The 18,158-nt window shown below is 41.8% G+C and overlaps 1 long non-coding RNA gene and 1 pseudogene across 1 annotated transcript in view; one reads left to right on the top strand and one right to left on the bottom strand.

Moving 5' to 3' along the window:
* Window positions 1-18,158, top strand: part of LOC102161391 — a 152,943-nt gene that overhangs the window by 39,010 nt on the left and 95,775 nt on the right. Inside the window, exon 2 of the long non-coding RNA XR_002347038.1 lies at window positions 2,449-2,561. This is a non-coding gene — a long non-coding RNA (uncharacterized LOC102161391). The remainder of the gene's footprint in view (window positions 1-2,448; window positions 2,562-18,158) is intronic.
* LOC110262232 lies at window positions 1,330-1,899 on the bottom strand (annotated as a pseudogene).

Genomic DNA, 18,158 nt, shown 5'->3' with positions numbered 1-18,158 from the left:
ACTTATTGGCCATGGTTCACCAGTATTTACAATAAAGTAAACAACATACGGTTGGAGAACATTCTGATTACTACAAAGTTACTGCTTTTCATGCTTCTGCTGAAAAGATTGAGCCTACCTGTAAAGAATGAGTTGAGTGCAAAGAAAAAAACACACAGATCAATAGTTTAGATGACAGAAGTTTGTTAACCCATTTATTCCAGCAGGTCCAAAACTGACAGCATCTCTAACCACCTGATTAGATTTCCATGCACAAAGTCTTAGATGTTGACTTCTTACTCAATACAGCACAATGATTTCAACTTCTAGTAGAGAAGAGGTTCACTAGAGGAAACCTTTAAATGTCCATTTAGCTAAGTCTTGCTTGGCTAATTAAAACACACCAGGATTTTTCTAGTTTTCTCATATGAGTTAGGAGGTTCTTGGCAGTTCTAACAATTTTTCTATCAGGAGTTTTGCAAATGAACTTCCATTTATATGACTGTAATTATGGATTCAGACATGGTGGCTTTTATTGTCCCATTTAAGTTATTCTCATTATATTTAAGTTGTCTAATTAATTACAGAATCATCTACCTAATTTAAAAGTAAGTTTTCAGGAAAATTTTCCATTTAACTTGAAATAATTTATTTCTTAGGTTGCTTAAAGTGATGACATCCCAGAAACAGGGACTTATCCATGGCTATTAAATGGCATTTTTTTCTGGCAAATACTTTTTTTAAAAGAAAGAAAAAGAAGGAAAAGAAAACCATTTATGTATATATTTTATGTATATATACACATACACCAAAAAAAAAAAAAAAAAAAAAAAGCGAAAAACCCAGAATGGTCCTTAGGCATAGATGAGTTAAACACAAGATCTGATTGAGTAATGACCATGGAGATTTCCTCCAACATTTAGAAAATCTGCTCCCTAATGCAGAGGAAATAATATATCATGGTATCAAATGTTCTGATAAAGGAAGCAATTAAGAAAGTTTTCTTTATTTGTTCAAAGTAACCAGTGTTATAGACTCAAAAAAAAAAAAAAAAAAAAAAAAAACCCACCTCTAATACTTCTTCAAAATGAATGCATCCGGAGTTCCCGTCGTGGTGCAGCAGAAACGAATCTGACTAGGAACCATGAAGTTGCGGGCTCGATCCTTGGCCTTGCTCAGTGGGTTAAGGATCTGCCGTTGCTCAGATCTGCTGTTGCTGTGACTGTGGTGTAGGCTGGCAGCTGTAGCTTCGATTAGACCCCTAGCCTGGGAACCTCCATATATCACAAGTGTGGCCCTAAAAACCAAAACAAACAAACAAACAAAAAAAACAAAAAAAAATACCCAACTTATTTTCCTTAGAATCTAGTTATTTCTTCACACTAATAAACTAAAAAAACCAAGACCCATGTTTAATATACAATTATTGGACTTCATTTTCCAGACAAGAAGGTCCAGTTAGTCTTTCTTCGTAAAAAGCAATTACAATTTGATAACACTTCAAATGTGTTTCTTTGCCAGCACTGAGTCTGCCTCCTCTGAATCTTCCCATTTTATAAGAAATATTAACTCTCCACTTCTGTCTGTGGCATCAATCATTCATTCAGGATCAAAGGCATCTCTTTTCTTCTTTGATTTACTATTATCGGATTCATTGCCAGGTAAAAGATTTTCTGTACCCCCTTTTCCTATACAGGTGTTTGAGAATTAGGAAATGTTTTGGTTAACTCTGGGCCATCTAAGTTTTTCTTCAGGTTCCCAATATTTTCAACCTCCGTATTCCCTTCAATGCTCCCATTCACTACACGTCAGTCCTGTGCTTTTTCCACCTCCAGTTCTTCAGGCTTTGCCTGTCAGACTTTTGCTCTTTCCATTCTTTTTCTTTCCCATGTTTCACAGTATAGTTTTATTGGAGGCCATTTTTACTGCAGATTGAAGAGGTATTATTTTCCCCACCTCCAAGCTGCCCCACCGCATGTACTGCATCTCCAGCCCTGCTTGCCTCCAGTTTGAGTTCTCTTTAATTCTGTTTCAGGCTGCACCTACAATCCCAGCATCCTGGCAAAGTGGGGGAGAAGGGCTACTGGGGGTCTCATCAACATCTCGTTTTTAGGCCCCAGCCCCAACCCCTCCTGCCAGAGCACCCACTCAGTGCAGACATCAGTCACTATGCCCCTCCATGAGGGCAGAGGAGCAGAATGGAGGTCTCACAGGACAAACCTCCCTCATCTTTGCATGAGAGCTCTCCCATCTCCTCCTTACCTTTGACCCTCCCTTTCACAAGCCTCCTCCTTTGCCCTCACTGCCCTGCACCCTACCCCCTCCCGCCTAGTTCTCCCCTGGTTTTCTTTTGGACTCAAGGAGGAAAGAAGTCAAAAGTGCGTAAGACTCACCAGGGACAAAAGACTGAGGAATTAATCTACATTTGACAGGAACACCCACATATAGTTCCTCTCTTTTTCTCATCAGGAAATCCTTGGTGAATGTTTCCTGACAGAGCTTGCTGGGGGTGGCCCAGGGAACTCATTCTCCTTGTCTTTGACCTGGTTTCATCAAGGGATGCTAACTGTGAAGTGATAAAGGTAAGCGAATGCCTGAGGTTCCATAAAAGTAGACATTTTTAGGCAGTGTCTCATCACAAATTAACTGCAGGCTGGAGCTGGTCTGACAGCCTTTCTTCCCAGCTGTCACCATTCCACCAAACTCCCTAGGCATTCTGTAGCAGTTACTAGACAAGAAGTGCAGGAAGAGAAGCTGTGTGCCTCAATTAGACTGATATATTTTCTAAAATATTTGTACCGATGAGTTCCCTGGGTGGGAGTCTTTTAAAGGAGCATTGATTGGGTTTTGTCTGCTTGTGAAAGTAATGGACGAGCAGCTATAGAAAAGCCCCAATATCATAAGGACAAAAATAAAAGTCATATGTCATCCCACCTCACAGAGACAACCACTATTAACATTTTGAGATATTTCCTTTTAGCCATAACAGATAAGAGAGTTAACCCCAGTGCAGATCATATGAAATTATATATGCATTTTTTTGTGTCTTACTTTTTTATTTAATACTGCATCATTCATTTAACATTCAACTAATGTTAATAGACCATTATGAATCAGAAATCTATTTGTCTCTGAATACTGTGAACATTTTCTGGTGATATTAAATGCTCTTTAAAAACATGATTTTTAGAAGATACAATGTTCAAAAAATTTACTGTTCTACGGATTTGAGGTTGCTAAGGGGGAGCTGGGGTGGGATGGACGGGGAGTTTGGGGTTAGTAGATGCAGACTATTACATTTAGAATGGATAAGCAACAAAGTCCTCCTATATGGCACAGGGAACTGTGTCCAATTTCCAGGGATATACCATGGTGGAAAAATAATGTAAAACAGAATGTATATGTATGTACAATTGAATTACTTTGGTGTACAGCATAAACTGGCACAACATTGTTAATCGACTATACTTTAATAACAAATTTTTCAAAATTTGCTATTCTATAACATATCATTGTCCAATTTTTAAACATATACATTATTCCTTTTGTAACAACTTTAGTAAAGTATTATAAACTGCACTGAGTTATGACTTAGGAGTGTACCTATGAAACCATCATCACAATCAAGATAATGAACGTATACATCACTCACATGAGTTTTCTTGTGCTCTTTTGTGATCCCTCTGGTCTGCCTTCCTTGAATCTGCCCCATCTCCAGGTAACCTCTGATCTGTTTTCTGATGTTATAGGATACTTTGGATTTTCTAGACTATTTCATGAATGGAACAATACACTGTGTGCTCTCTTTTGTCTGACTTCTTTTACTCATCATAATCATTTTGAGATTCATCTCTGCTGTGAGATCAGTAGTTGTTTACTTTTATTGCAAGTAGTGTTCCATTGATGAATATACCACAGTTTATTTACCCATTCACCTGCTGATGGACATTTTTGTTGTTTCCAATTTTTAATTATTACAAATAAAGCTGCTGTGAACATTGTGTGTATCTTTGTATAGTCATACATTTCTTTTTTCTCTTGGATAGCCTATACACAGACTTATACACAAATGTTTTTGATTCTGAGGATAAAATATCTTGGTCTAAGAGGTAGCCAAATTGTTTTCCAAAGTGGCTGAACCATTTTCTTCCCATAAGCTGTCCATAAGAGCTCCAGTTGCTCCACATTCTTGCCAATACCTGATATATCCAGTCTTTTCAATTTTGGATATTCTAATAAGCATATAGTGGTATTTCCTTGTATTTTTATTTTGCACATCCCTGATGACTAATAATTTTGAGCATCTTTGCATATCCTTACTCAGTCTCTTGGGCAGATTTCTCAGATCATCAACCAGGTTTAACCTAAAATGTTGACTTTTAATCATAAAGGAGTACTTCAGAATGTTAAGTTCTTAGAAAATTCTTCAATGATACGCTTCTGCTGTTTTGTCTCATTCCTATTCAAAGCACTCAAGATTGCCTTAGAAATAAAAGATTGATTATATTAATATATGATTAACAGGTAATCAGGATGATAATTTAAAGTCTTACCTAAGCATCAGGTAAACAGCTCCAAGACAAATGTATGTTACAGAGGAACAATGTCATTCTAAGTACCCACCACCACTTTCTAAAAGACCACAGATCCAAAGGTCATGACAATTATGATATTACTTTAAGCCTCTCCTCCGAACCCTCCTCATTCCTTCAAGGTCAGTCCTGCTTAGCAGTTGTGACATGGGTCTCTGATCACTTCTGGCTCTTTTTCCCAACCCATTTCTCCCTCAAACTTTCGACTACACCTATTTCACCCCCATCCCATTCTCCCCTCTCTCAGCAGATGATCTGCTTCTTACATTATCAAGAAAATAGTCTATCAGGCATGATTTCTACTCCCTTCTTTTCCCCAGTTTATAAACACATCTGCTTCCTTCCCCATACTTTCCCCCTCTGCCTTACGTAAGAGAAATACCTAGTCTTCTTCTTACCTAGGCCAACACTGCCTCCTTGACCCTAGATCCATCTCCTCCAAATCTGAGGGCATCTAGTGTCTAATATCTGACTCTTTCCTGTATCTTCAATCCTTACCTAACTATTGACTTCTTTCCTTCTGTATCCAAACCTGTTTAAGATTCTTAAAACTTAAGATCAAAATCTTGCTCCATTTTGTGTTTTTCTTCAGATAAAGTGTTCTTTCCCTTCAGAGCCACGCTCCCAGAAAACACAGATTACCCCACTTCCTCTTCCTCATCTCTTATCCATACCTTAGTCACTGCATTATGGCCCAGTTCATCTCTTGGCCTGCTTTTGCTACGGGTGTCAAAAGTCCCCCAATGGTCGAAGCTATTGAACACTCTTGAGCCCTGGTCTTACTTGACAGTATAGCTGCTTTTGACCCTCTTGAGTAAATCTCTTCATTTGGTTTCTGTTACACAATTCCCTTAAAATTGCTCTCGTGGTTTCTGTTGCCTGCACCTGAACTATGAATGATGTAGTCTCCTGCTATACTTTATACTCCAAAGGATCAAACAAACTCTCTGTCACTGTTTCGGCACGCTATGCTGTCTCATCCTTCCCAATCTCTAATGTGGAGTTTCTTCTATCAGGAATGCCTTTCGCTTTTTATTTGCCCAGGTTCCTTTAGTGAGATGAGAAACTTTACAAATCGTAAAGGAGCTGCCAGGAACTATGGTATACAAATGTGTCAGTCCCTAAGTTTGTAAAGCAAAAAGTTTCTCTGTAACATTTCTCCTGAATTTTTCTCCTGTACCTGATTTACTAATGGCAAAATATATCACCTCAAATCATCAGTTCCTTATACACCCATGGAACTTTGGCTGATTTCCACTGGTCAGCTATTGTCTGTTACTATCTCTTGTAAAAATTTTTTTAAATTCTATTTCTATTTGTCCATCTCAAATTTCTAGAAACCAAAAATGAAAGTCTCTGAGAAATACCCATTCTCTTCCCCAAGAAATTCATTTTCTATGGTAGTCATGGAAAACTTCCATAATACAAAAAGAAACAGAAGTGATTAGAAGCTTTTTTGGAAAATACAAGGTTAAATCACTGTGCCCGTGAACTAGAAAGTTTTATTTCTATGAAGAGCTAGATTTCTTAAGCTCATTGCACAGCCTCTGTTGTATGTGAAGGTAAAATTTATTTTTCACAAAGTAGTAAAACATTAGTACTAGAAGGAACATTAGCAACCATCCTCTTCCTTTATGGATGAGGAGGCAGAGACTGAGAAAAAGAAATAACATACCTAACATGGTCCAGTGTATTTATGGCAAAGTTGTGTCCCCTAATTCCAATTAAAGTATTATTTTCACTATTTTTTCAACATTTACAACACTGATTAGTGGTCTACATGACTCAATTTTTAAGTTGTTAATTTTGGAGCAAGTGGGAAGTGGAGAATTTTACATAGTACAAGCAAAAGCAAAGATCGACACATTAGTCTTTTCAAATAATCATTCGTTCTATCCTAAGTTAGGAGGGAGCAGGCACTGGAGAATAAGATACAGGATGATCAAGTCAAGCTTTTTTTATATTTTTGCTGAGTCTGAATGGACAGAATATCAGTTACCTAAGGTTCAAAGCTATTCTTCATATGTATTAAATAAGTTTCTGACTTCTCTCATTTCAAGTACATTTTGGGCTTCCCACAAGGATTTCTAAATAAGTACTGTTTCTTAACTGAGTAACATAGCCATCAGTATGTGAGGCCTCTTGCTTAATCAAGTGGAAAGTAAATCTGTTTCAACCAGATCTGTTTTATTACCATTCCCACTGCCTTATTTTGGAGCTTTCTAACTACCCAGATAACAAGACAAGGCCCATAATGATTTGTGAACCTCCACAAATTAAGAAACTGGAGAAGTAGCAGAGACAATAACTTGGCACTTTCACAGATGCTCAGTACAGCCTCCTACATATCAGTCCCTTAGAGAGCCACACGTGAATTGCCATCAGTGCTGATGGGCAGGTCACCATCAGATTCCAAGTCAGATAGCAGTTTTTACAGATCTAACCACTGTTGCTCAACTGGGTATCCATGGAAACTAAAAAAATTGGTTTGTTGCCTAGAAAAGTGGAAAGAAAACCAAGTCATTTGGTTTCTATGTGGTTTCTATGAAGCTAAGGAAATTTTTTGGCAAATGATAAAAACAAGGATGGCTAGAGCTACATGATTCCCTTAGTCAATGCTTGATCTTATCAAGAACTATTCTCTATGTATATTATTCAGAAATATGGAAATATTCCAAATGCAAGAATACCAACTTCTCAGGTTATTTGGTTCTTGGATAGATTGGGAACAATTCCTTATAAGAGTGGCCAATATATGCAACAAAATCTAATAGGTTAAAAAGTCCTTGGATTCATTATATATGGAAACTGTTTCTCATCCACCAATTCAACAGAGTTCCAAGTATGAAAGAAAAAGCTAGTATTTAATAAGGGCAAAGGAGACTAAAACACCTATTCATTAATCCTATGGAAATATTTGTCAGTCATATGTGATTTTAGGGAACTGGGTAAAAATAGCACCTTCCTAAGAATTCACTCAAGGGCCTTTATCTATCTGAGCAAGTAAATATGACCTAGCAGTAGACAGGGGATTTGTACAGTGAAGTCCCTGATAAACAGGGATGCTGAGGTGACAACTTGGCACGTGTTGGCATGATTTCACAGCATCTGTTGGCCTGCTATCAAATAGAAAACAACTCCTGGCAGATCCCCTTTCTCAATGAATGCCCAAAGTTAGCCAGGCCAAGAAAGTGGTATACATGAGTTACAACCAAGAGTTGGCCTGACCTCAGCTGTTTAGTATTTAGGATAATTAATGCTGCTTTTAGCCCGTCTTAAGCGTAGAATAAATACCTATAAAAATTCAGCTTCAGACAGGAAAAATCAAAATTGGTTTTATCCATGAGTCACAAGCTAAAGTGCCCACAGAGGCCAAGGAGGGAAGGGAAATCAATGTATGGAACTGAGTAAAAGCAAAACAATAGCAGTGTTGTGATGATAAACACCACTGACACAAGGCTCAGGGTTGGGAAATAACAAGGGTGTAATGAGAACTGTAGCAAAGTGAGGAACATTTTTTCTTAAAAGAGAGCAATTACTACTCCACTCTAACCATTTGATGCCATGTCTTCATGTATTTCAAAGGAGGCTAGGTTTTGTTTGCCTGCATTTTACCGGGAATCCCCACAATGATCTATTTATTTAAAGAAAGAATAGTAAAAGGGATGTGTACCCAACTGCTGTAACAAATTCATAAATCATTAAAATTACGGTATAATTTTATATAAATCACAAATCTGTATGAAAAAGATGATTCTGTACAAACTTATACTGTGCTGAAAATACATATGTATGTGCATGTGGATACATACACACACACACACACACACACACACACACACACACACACACACACACACACCACTCAGAGTACATGTCTCAGAGATAAAGAAAAGCTGACTTGGTTCCACACAAAACAGTGAAACATGGACTCCAAATCCGTTGGGAAAGAAGGAAAACATTTTCCTGTTTCACTGTTCCTTCATGCTCCTAGACCATCTCCTGTGAGTGAGTTTGGGCTTCATGTTTGGGGGTTAAGTCATCAAGGGGCTAAAGTGAAGGAGTTCCTGTAGTGGCGCAGTGGTTAAAGAATCCGACTAGGAACCATGAGGTTTCGGGTTCGATCCCTGGCCTTGCTCCGTGGGTTAAGGATCCGGCGTTGCCGTAAGCTGTGGTGTAGGTCATAGACATGGCTTGGATCCCATGTTGCTGTGGCTCTGGCGTAGGCCGGTGGCTACGGCTCCGATTCAACCCCTAGCCTGGGAACCTCCATATGCCGTGGGAGCGGTCCAGAAAATGGCAAAAAGACAAAAAAGAAAAAAAAAAAAAGGCTACAGTGAAGAAGCATGTGGGGTGATTGCTCACTTCTCTGCCTACAGTAGAGTTATTTCTTTAAAAGGCACTCCACATCAGTCACATAATTTTTCAATCCAAAACCTTTGCTGGTTTCCCAATACCTGTGAAACAAAGTCCCAGCTCCTTGGTTCAGGCCCCAGGGAGCTTCCCACGTGCGGCCCCCCCCCCCCACACACACACTCCCTGCACCCTCAGCTTTCACCTGACTCTTCTCACAGCTTCGTGTAGCCACGGCCATATTGCCCACGTCTACCTCTGTATAACGTCTTTCTCTGTTCCTCATATCAAACCCCTTCTTATCCTTTAAGACCCACTTAAAAACTCACGTTTTCTGTGAATGCCTCCTAGACCAGACTGGTCCAAGGTGATTTCTCCCTCCTTTGAACTTTACGTCACTTTAACAATGACAATGAGTCTAACCAGTATATGCTGGGCTCTGCGCTAAATGCTTTATTTGCCATGTTTCATTTATTCCTAGCCCTTGACTCTCTGTGAAATAGATATTATTTTTCACTCCCATTTAATAGGCAAGGATGCTCAGAACCAGAGATAAGAAGAGTAGATCTCTTTGCTGAAAGAGAAATTACAGGGAGGAATCTCAAGAACAACTTGGATGATGTACTCAGCCCTGAACCAGTTAATGGTGGCCCCAGTCCTGAGACACATACTGATGCTATGGGATGAGCCATACTGATATATGGGATATATGGGATATATGGGATGAGCCATACTGATGTTATAGGATGAGCCAAACCCCAAACCATACTGACCAATGTCAGAGAGGAGGGGAGTTCCCAAAGGAAAGTTCTCACTTAGTGTGAGAAAGAACGCAGGGGAGGCAAGAACAAGATATTCACTCTCCTTCCTTACCTAGGGAACTGTTAGCTTCTGCAGCAAGACTATCCCAGCCCCCAGCTTGCCCTCCTGCCAGTAAAGCAAGGCTTCTAGTTAAGGTGATGCAGGGAGTCCACGCTTTAATACAGTCCCTCTGTTCCAACCACATAAAAAGGAAGGAGAGAACAGAAAAATATGGCTATGAAAATAAATACCACTGTAGACCAAAAACAATAAAAATCGTAAAGCTCTGAGTAGAGCTGGAGTTGGTGGATATATGACAGTTTCAATATTTGAAGTTAAGAGTGAATAAGTTGGTTTCTTTCTCTCCACTTTAAACTACATTCTTAATTCTCTGAATTATCAGCCCATCTGACCATATGACCCATGACCTATGAAAGGGGACTGAAAAAAACTATTACTCATCAACAACCATTGCAGGATTCTCATACAGAGAGATGGGACACTGAGGCTTTTTGCCAGGAAGCAGTATTAATTCATGCCCGCACTGCTCAGAGGATTCATATCCAAAGGCTGAGCCCCAAATACAGCAGGGCGCTGTCTTATATACCCTCTGTTATTTTCCCTTTTACATTTTGGTCCCTTTATCCCCCTTATAAGGTAACACACATTCTGTAAATTCTGGTTGGACAATCTATGTTACAAAGTTGCACATGGACACTGATTAAGTCTTGCTGCTGCTGTTCCGCATGCGCACACAGATGCTGGTTATGCCACTTTGCCTTCCCTTTGTTCTGGGAGGGCTCTTACCACATTCCTCCCTTTGATGCTCAGACCCCCCTCTGGGGTCAAAGAGCATCATCTTGCTTTAGGGGTTTATATTCCCATAACAATGTTACATGTGTGGCCGTTTTTCTTTTGACCAGGGCCTCAGTGAGGCTGGAGACAGACCTTATAACTTGGGCGGCTAGACAGGGTAGGATCAGACAAGTCCCCAAAATCAAAAGCACAACACCTGTGAGGTTTTTGAATCCTCCAAAAGTTGAAAAACATCCCCCAAACAAATTTTTGGGACTCCAGCCTCTCCAGGTTGGAGTGGGACATGAGCGATTTTTCTCATTCGGTCTGTGATTTCCTGTGTGACCTTTCCTTCATCATCTATTTGTAAGCAGCAGTTACTCAGGTTAAATTTTCTATAAACCCCTCCTTCAGAGTCCAGCAAGTAATCTAAGGCTAGGCAGTTTTGATAGATAGCATTACTCATTTTGTTTTGCTGCTTGGCTGATATATCATGGGCTTTTGCAGTTTCATTAGTTATAATTTCAACAACAGTCTGTAACCTGATGATACAGTTGAACATATAGATGGGAGTACAGTATCCATAAGATCTGTCCCCTGCCCAGGTGGCTGGACCATAGTCATGGATTATACGTTCAGGGGGCCATTCGTCATCTTTCCAGTTGCCAATTTGTAGGGCACGCCATTTTCTTAGGGTCTCCCAGTCCTCATATACTTGTACTCCCAAGTGTTCCCCTCTGGCAAGTGGCAGCAGGAAGAAGGATGGACAAATAGATCCCAACACACAAGATCCTTACCAGTTTGGGGGAAGTACAGTATAGGCCGTTCTCCCACATACCCAGTATAGTCCACCTGGGGCCTGCCATTCGATGTCTGAGTTGACCTTGTCCCAGGCCTTTTGCCACATATCCAGTCAGCTGGGATGGCAGCAAAGATTAGGGCAAGGATCACAACAACAGACAGGGACAAGGGGGGGACAATACATCACAGTAAGAGAACTGAAATAGTAAACAAAACCAGGCTATTTATCCCACTGGGTGGCTGATGCTCAGGCTTCTGCCATGTGTAGCTTAGTCACCTTACAGAGTGACTAAAGCAGGTTGCAGTCCTCTTGGGTCTCTGGGGTCGAAATTCACTTCCTCTGGATGGTCAACCTGCACAGTGTTGATGGATCAGAAGTACATTCCCAGTCTTGGTAAGCCAGTTTCACGCTGCTGTTGTGAATCCAAGGGACCACCTCGGCTACCTTCACGGCAGTGGGGGTGAATAAAATGACAGTGAGTGGACCTCTCCAGAAGGGCTTTAGAGGTTGGACATTCCACTCTTTTACCCATAGAGCATCTCCTGGTTTAAAGGGGTGGGCGTCTGTGGCCAAGTTCACAGTTAACTGTTCCCTAACCCAGTGGTATATAGTGATTAGGGTTGAGCCAAGAGGTTGCATCCGCTGTCTCAGGGTAATAATGCCCATTTCCTTCAGATCCCCTCATATGTCCCTGACAATGGGAGGAGGGTGTCTGTAAAGAATCTCCTAAGGGGAGAACCCCATCTGCCTAGTAAGGCTGGACCTAACTCTTAACAGAGCAATTGGCAGCAGTTGGTCCCAGTGTAGGTGGGTCTCCTGACACAGTTTACTCAGTTGCAATTTTAGAGTTGGGATCATTCGTTCCACCTTCCTGGAGCTCTGGGGACAGTATGCTATATGTAACTTCCGGGTGATCTTTAACCCCTTTGCCACCAGTTGCACCACCTCAGCCATGAATGCCAGCCCATTGTCTGATCCCATGGTGATTGGGATTCCAAATCGGGGAATGATTTCCTATAGGAGAAATCGGGCCACTTTATGTGCCTTCTCCATGCGAGTAGGGAAGGCCTCTACCCAGCCTGAGAAAGTACACACAAAGGCTAACAAATATTTATAGGCTTGGACTCAAGGAAGCTCAGTGAAGTCCACAACTATATTTTTAAATGGGGTCCCTCCAACACTCTGTACTGCTGGAGTGGCCTTAGGTCCCTGCTGGGCCCCTCTTTAAGACTATAGAGGTGCCACTCTTCTCCTTGGGGGGACCACGAGAGTCGTGATTTTTGTTCTTGGTTTCCCTAGGGTCAGGGATGCTTGGCTGTGGGAGTTGAGAGTTATCTGGGCCTGCAGCTTTCCCAATAAGTCCAGACCCATCAAAGCCACAAGACAGTCGAGGTATAGGAATTTGTGAATGACTTCATGGCCGCCTAAATTGCATTGTCGAAGCAGTAAGAAAAGACGATGGGTTCAATTGCCAGTGGCTCCCACAATAGTGGCTTGTCTCTGTGAGAGGGAGCCCATGGGTTGGGTCACCATGGAATGTTCTGCCCCAGTGTCTACCATAAAGTCAATGGGCCGGTCCCCTACGGTCATTCGGACTATGGGCTCCTGGGGGCCTAACAGAATGGAGCCCAGTCTGTCCTAGTCTTCCTCATAGTTTCCCATGGCAGCCAGACCAACAAAATTGTCTTCAGGGGCCTCATATGGTCGCTGCACTGATTGGTACTGTCCTTGAATCACCCGGCCCCTCCCCCTCCGTCCAGGAACTGGGTAATAATTTTTTGACCCCTGCGGGCATTCATCCTTCCAGTGACCTTCCTGGCAGCAGTGAGTGCATTGATTTCTCCCCAATCTCATCTCTGGGTGAGGTGGTCCCTCTTGTCGATTCCTTCTCTGACCTCGGCCTCAGCCCCACTGGACACCTCTCTGGGAGTGTCCTGATTGATCCACCAGGGTGGTGGCAAAAAGATCTGCCTTCTTTTTCATTTTTCGGACTGCTTCTCATTGTGTCTCTTGGTCTCTGCTGACAAATAACTTCATTGCAACCTCCAACAGATGGCTGGCATCCATTCCAGCGAAGCTCTCTAACTTTTGTAGCTTACGTCGAAAGTCTCCCTGGGCCTTCCCGACAAAGGTTGTATTAACCATCTGTTGATTCTCTGCAGTTTCTGGGTTGAAGGGAGTGTGAAGGCAGAACGCTTCACATAGCCTCTCATAAAATTGGCTTGGGCTCTCTTCAGGTCCCTGGAGCACCTCTGAGGTTTTGCTCAAGTTCATAGCCTTTTTCCCTGCATCCTTCATGCTGCTTAAAAGAGCCTCTTGGTAGTGCTCCAGCATTTGAAATCCCCGTGCATCATTAGGGTCCCGATGGGGATTTTTCTTGGGGAACTGGTCCTGGCGTAAGCCTATGCGTTCATTGTCTCTGTTGGGGCGTGTTCTCCACCCATTTCATTTTATTTTGTCTTTTTGTCATTTTAGGGCTGCATCTGCGGGATATGGAGGTTCCCAGGCTAGGGGTCCAATTGGAGCTGTAGCTGCCAGCCTATGCCACAGCCACCAAAACAGCAACGCCAGATCCTAGCTGCATCTGCGACCTACACCACAGCTCATGGCAACACTGGATCTTAACCCACTGATAGAGGCCAGGGATTGAACTCGCAACCTCATGCTTCCTAGTCAGATTCATTTCTGCTGTGCCACAATGGGAACTCCCTTTCCAACCATTTTAAAGTGGCCTCATTAATTCATGGTGCTCTTCAGTACTGAACAGAGTTAAGAGTAGCTGGCGGTAATCAGTCCAGGTAGGCTTGTGGCTCTGGATGATGGATTGCATTAGCTCAATCATAGCCTGAGGTTTCTCAGTGAATGAAGGAGTATGGTCTTCCAGTTCAGGAGATCAGTGGTGGTAAAAGGCTGATATATGAAAGTACATTGGCTCCCTTGTAGCTGACCATTCTGATCACAGTTGAGAGGGCCTCAAGTTTCCCTCAGTGTCATTTGTAAGGCACCTCAGTGCCTATGGGGAGGGGGACTGCCAGAAGGGTCCTCCAGGCACCTCCTGGCTGGAGAATATGAGGTTAAGACTGTGGAAGGGGTGGCTTCAGGGGTGTGGGCCGCCTCTGGCGGGGTTTTGGGTGCAGTAGGTGTGGGGAGTGCTGGCAGTAGCAGGGGATACAGTGGTACATAAGACGGGAGAACTTCCTCTGGCTACCCAGACAGAATGGGCTTCTCGGGTTCCAGTTGGCATTTTGAGGAAGCCGTCATTCAGACCATCATGATATTATACTTCTCTTCCAGACAGGCTTTCAGCCAAGGTGGCAAGAAAGGACTATGTCTTGCCATCAGTCAAAGTAAGGGAATTGGTCAGGGTGGCCTGGGTCCCCCATGACGACTCTAAACACTTTGCTAACTAGTTCTTTATATAGTGATCCCTTCGAGGGCCAACCCACCCCGAACAAAGGCCAGTCTATCTCACAGAACATCCGGAGTTTTTTGGGAGTCAACTTAATACCGTAATCTCCTGAATATCCCCTCTTGAAATTTTGTATCATACACTCTAAGGGGGTATGATTTCTTTGTTTGCCACCCATTTCCTCCCCTTAAAAGATGACAGTCACACACAGGAAGGGAAAGGGAAGAGGTAAACAATCGTTTCAGGTGCCTCTTAGCATTGGTGGGACTCTATAAACCCCAACAAAAGGATCTCTCCGAAAAGAGCCACCATAAGCTATATGAGGATCGCCATGGAACAGTGAATTGGGACTCCAGACTCGCTTCGGCTGTTGGTCGAGTAAGAACTCTTCTGTCGTCTGTCTCATTCACTCACATTCATACAACATCTCCAACCCGCCGCCCAGTGCCTTAGAATTGTGGTTTTGTCTCCTGTGAAACTACTAGGGAAACTCTGGGAGGTGATCAGTTTCCCTTCTGCTTCCTAGGGGCAGGCTTACCAAACAGAACCTGGGTCCTTATCAGTCTGACGGGCGGTGCTCACTTGGCTGGTTCCTCGGCCTCACCGGATTCCATTGTGCTCCCCGGGTCCTCGCCCTGGCACACCGGGAGGGCTAGTCCCCTTTGGATCAATCAGTCCGCTGGTGCCAGGCAAGGTCACCTCGCCCAGCATCCCAGGGGTTGCACCCTGGCAACAAGAGAGGTGAAGTCACCGTCTCTGAATCTCGGATGAACCCCCAAGAAATGTTGCAGGATTCTCGTACAGAGATATGGGACACCAAGACTTTTTGCCAGGAAGCAGTATTAATTTATGCCTGCACTGGCTCAGAGGATTCATATCCAAAGGCTGAGCCCCGAACACAGCAGGCGCTGTCTTATATACCCTCTGTTATTTTTCCCTTTTACATTTTGGTCCCTTTATCCCCCTTTTAAGGTAAAATGCATTCTGTAAATTCTGGTTGGATAGTCTGTGTTACAAAGTTGCACACGGATACTGGTTATGTCTTGCTGAGGCAGTGTTACTCGTGCACGCAGATGCTGGTTATGCCATGTTGCCTTCCCTTTGTTCTGGGAGGGCCCTTACCACACAACTAGGGCCATACCTTTGACAAGGTGAAAGTCTACTGATCAAATACAGCCTTATGATGAAATCTGTGGCTGGTTCACTAACTGCATGTAAAATATCCCCAGTAACACCTTTTAGGGTGAGTCCTCAAAATGCCATTATAAATTTTTTCTGGGAGTTCCTGTCCAGGCACAGCAGAAAAAAATATGACTAGGAACCATGAGGTTGTGGGTTTGATCCCTGGCCTTGCTCAGCGGGTCAAGGATCTGGTGTTGCCATGAGCTGTGATGTAGGTCACAGATGTGGCTTGGATCTGGTGTTGCTGTGGTTATGACGTAGGCCGGCGGCTATATCTCTGATTAGATCCCTAGCCTGGGAACCTTCATATGCCACAGGTGTGGCCCTAAAAATACAAAAAGACAAAAAAAATTTTTTTGTTCTGAATAGAGGTACATAGTGAGCCAAGTACAGCTACCACCAAACTGTTAGATAGGAAGACATGAGCACAGTGTGGAGGTAATCAAATACCTCGAACTGAAAATGAACCCTCACACTGAGATTACAAAATACTTGAGGAAATATAATACTAAGAAAGACAATATAATTAAAACATTAACTTAGTCTAGATGAAAATGACCTATGAGATAGTCTGATGGGGACTTTAAGCAAATTTAAAATGTTCAAATAGAAGTTCCCAGGTAGCTTACTGGGTTAAGGATCCGGCATTGTCACAGCAGTGGTGCAAGTTCAGTTCCTGGCCCAGGGAACTTCTGCATGCCACAGCAGGCAAAAAAAAAAAAAAAAAAAAAAGTGTTCAAACAAAAAATAAGAAATTATTTCCATTTAAAAAAAAAAACAAGAAATGATCACACAAAAATAGGCAAGCAAAATTAGTGCTCAACACAGTGTAAGAGAGAATTAGAACCACAGTGAGATTCCCCTTAACACCCACTAGCATGACTACAATCAAAAAGCCAAATGATAGCTGGTTGGCAAGGACATTCAGAAATGGGAGCCTTCATACCCTGATGGTGGTAATGTAAAATGGTGCAACACTTTGGAAAATAGTATGCCACTTACTCAAACAGTTAAATAGAGTTACCATTTGACCTAGTAATTCTACTGCTAGGAATATACCTAAGAGAAACGAAAACATATATCCACACAGAAACTGGCATATAATGTTTGTAGGAGCAGTATTTCTAATAGCCAAAAAATAGAAACAACTAAAATGTTCACAAGTGATGAATGGATAAACAAAGCATCATCTAACCATGCAATAGAATATTATTAATCGGCCATGAAAGGAAATGAAGTACTGATACATGCTACAACATGGATGAATCTTGAAAACACTAGGTGAAAAAGCTGGTCACTAAAGACCACATGTTGAGTGGTTCTGTTTATATGAAATTCTAGAATAAAGAAATCTGTAGAAACAGAATATTAGTGTTTTCTTAGGGCTGGTGGAGGGGGCAAGGGGAAGATAGAGGAATGGATTGGTGATCACTGAAGAGTAGAGGATTTCTTTTTGAGGTAATTAAAATGTCCTAAAATTGATTGTGGTGATGGTTGCATGTATCTGTGCACTAAAACCATTGAATTTACATTTCAAGTGGGGGAATCATATGATATAGGAACTATACTTCTTGAGAAAGCCATTAAAAATGTTTCTTAAAAGATAAACTCCTGTAAATTTTGCTTAGAAAATTTTAATTTGGAACTTTCACTTTCATGAAAAAATTTAAAGTGTAATATAAACACTTGATGAGATTATCTAGAGGATCAGCCCCCACCAAGTAATATTAGTGCCCATATGCTCTCTTCGTATTTACAGCATAATTCTCACTACATGAAATGCAAAAAGACTTCAAGGGTACTAGCATAAATTAGAGGTTCAGCGTCATTAAGTAGAGAAAAGTGAAGGGAAAACCCAGTCATCACACAGTGGATGGTGATAAAGGGGAAACCAGACAAAGAACTGACCCACAGCAGCCAGAACCACATTTAAGAGTGAATTTGCTGTGGATGCTGGTTTGTACCTGCCATTGCGTATGGTATTAGCAGAAGGAGAAGAGCCAACCCACAGTGAAAGATTCGCTATAAAATAACTTCTTACATTTTAGCACTGTTTTTTGGGGTGCATTCTTCAAATAATTGGGTCATTTGAATAAACAAGATCCTTGATTAAGGGGAAAACTAAAGCTAATGATTCAAACCATGGTTCATAAGTGTTCAAAATCAAAAGAATCAAGCTAATACAAATATCTTTTCCAACATGAAGCTTATGTTGTTCATCTGAATTGCATTGTTTTGCAGTTTT

This window comes from Sus scrofa, chromosome 9 (genome assembly GCF_000003025.6).
Source record: "Sus scrofa isolate TJ Tabasco breed Duroc chromosome 9, Sscrofa11.1, whole genome shotgun sequence".
In the NCBI taxonomy this organism is placed as follows: domain Eukaryota; kingdom Metazoa; phylum Chordata; class Mammalia; order Artiodactyla; family Suidae; genus Sus; species Sus scrofa.
This window is presented reverse-complemented; position numbering and strand designations above follow the sequence as displayed.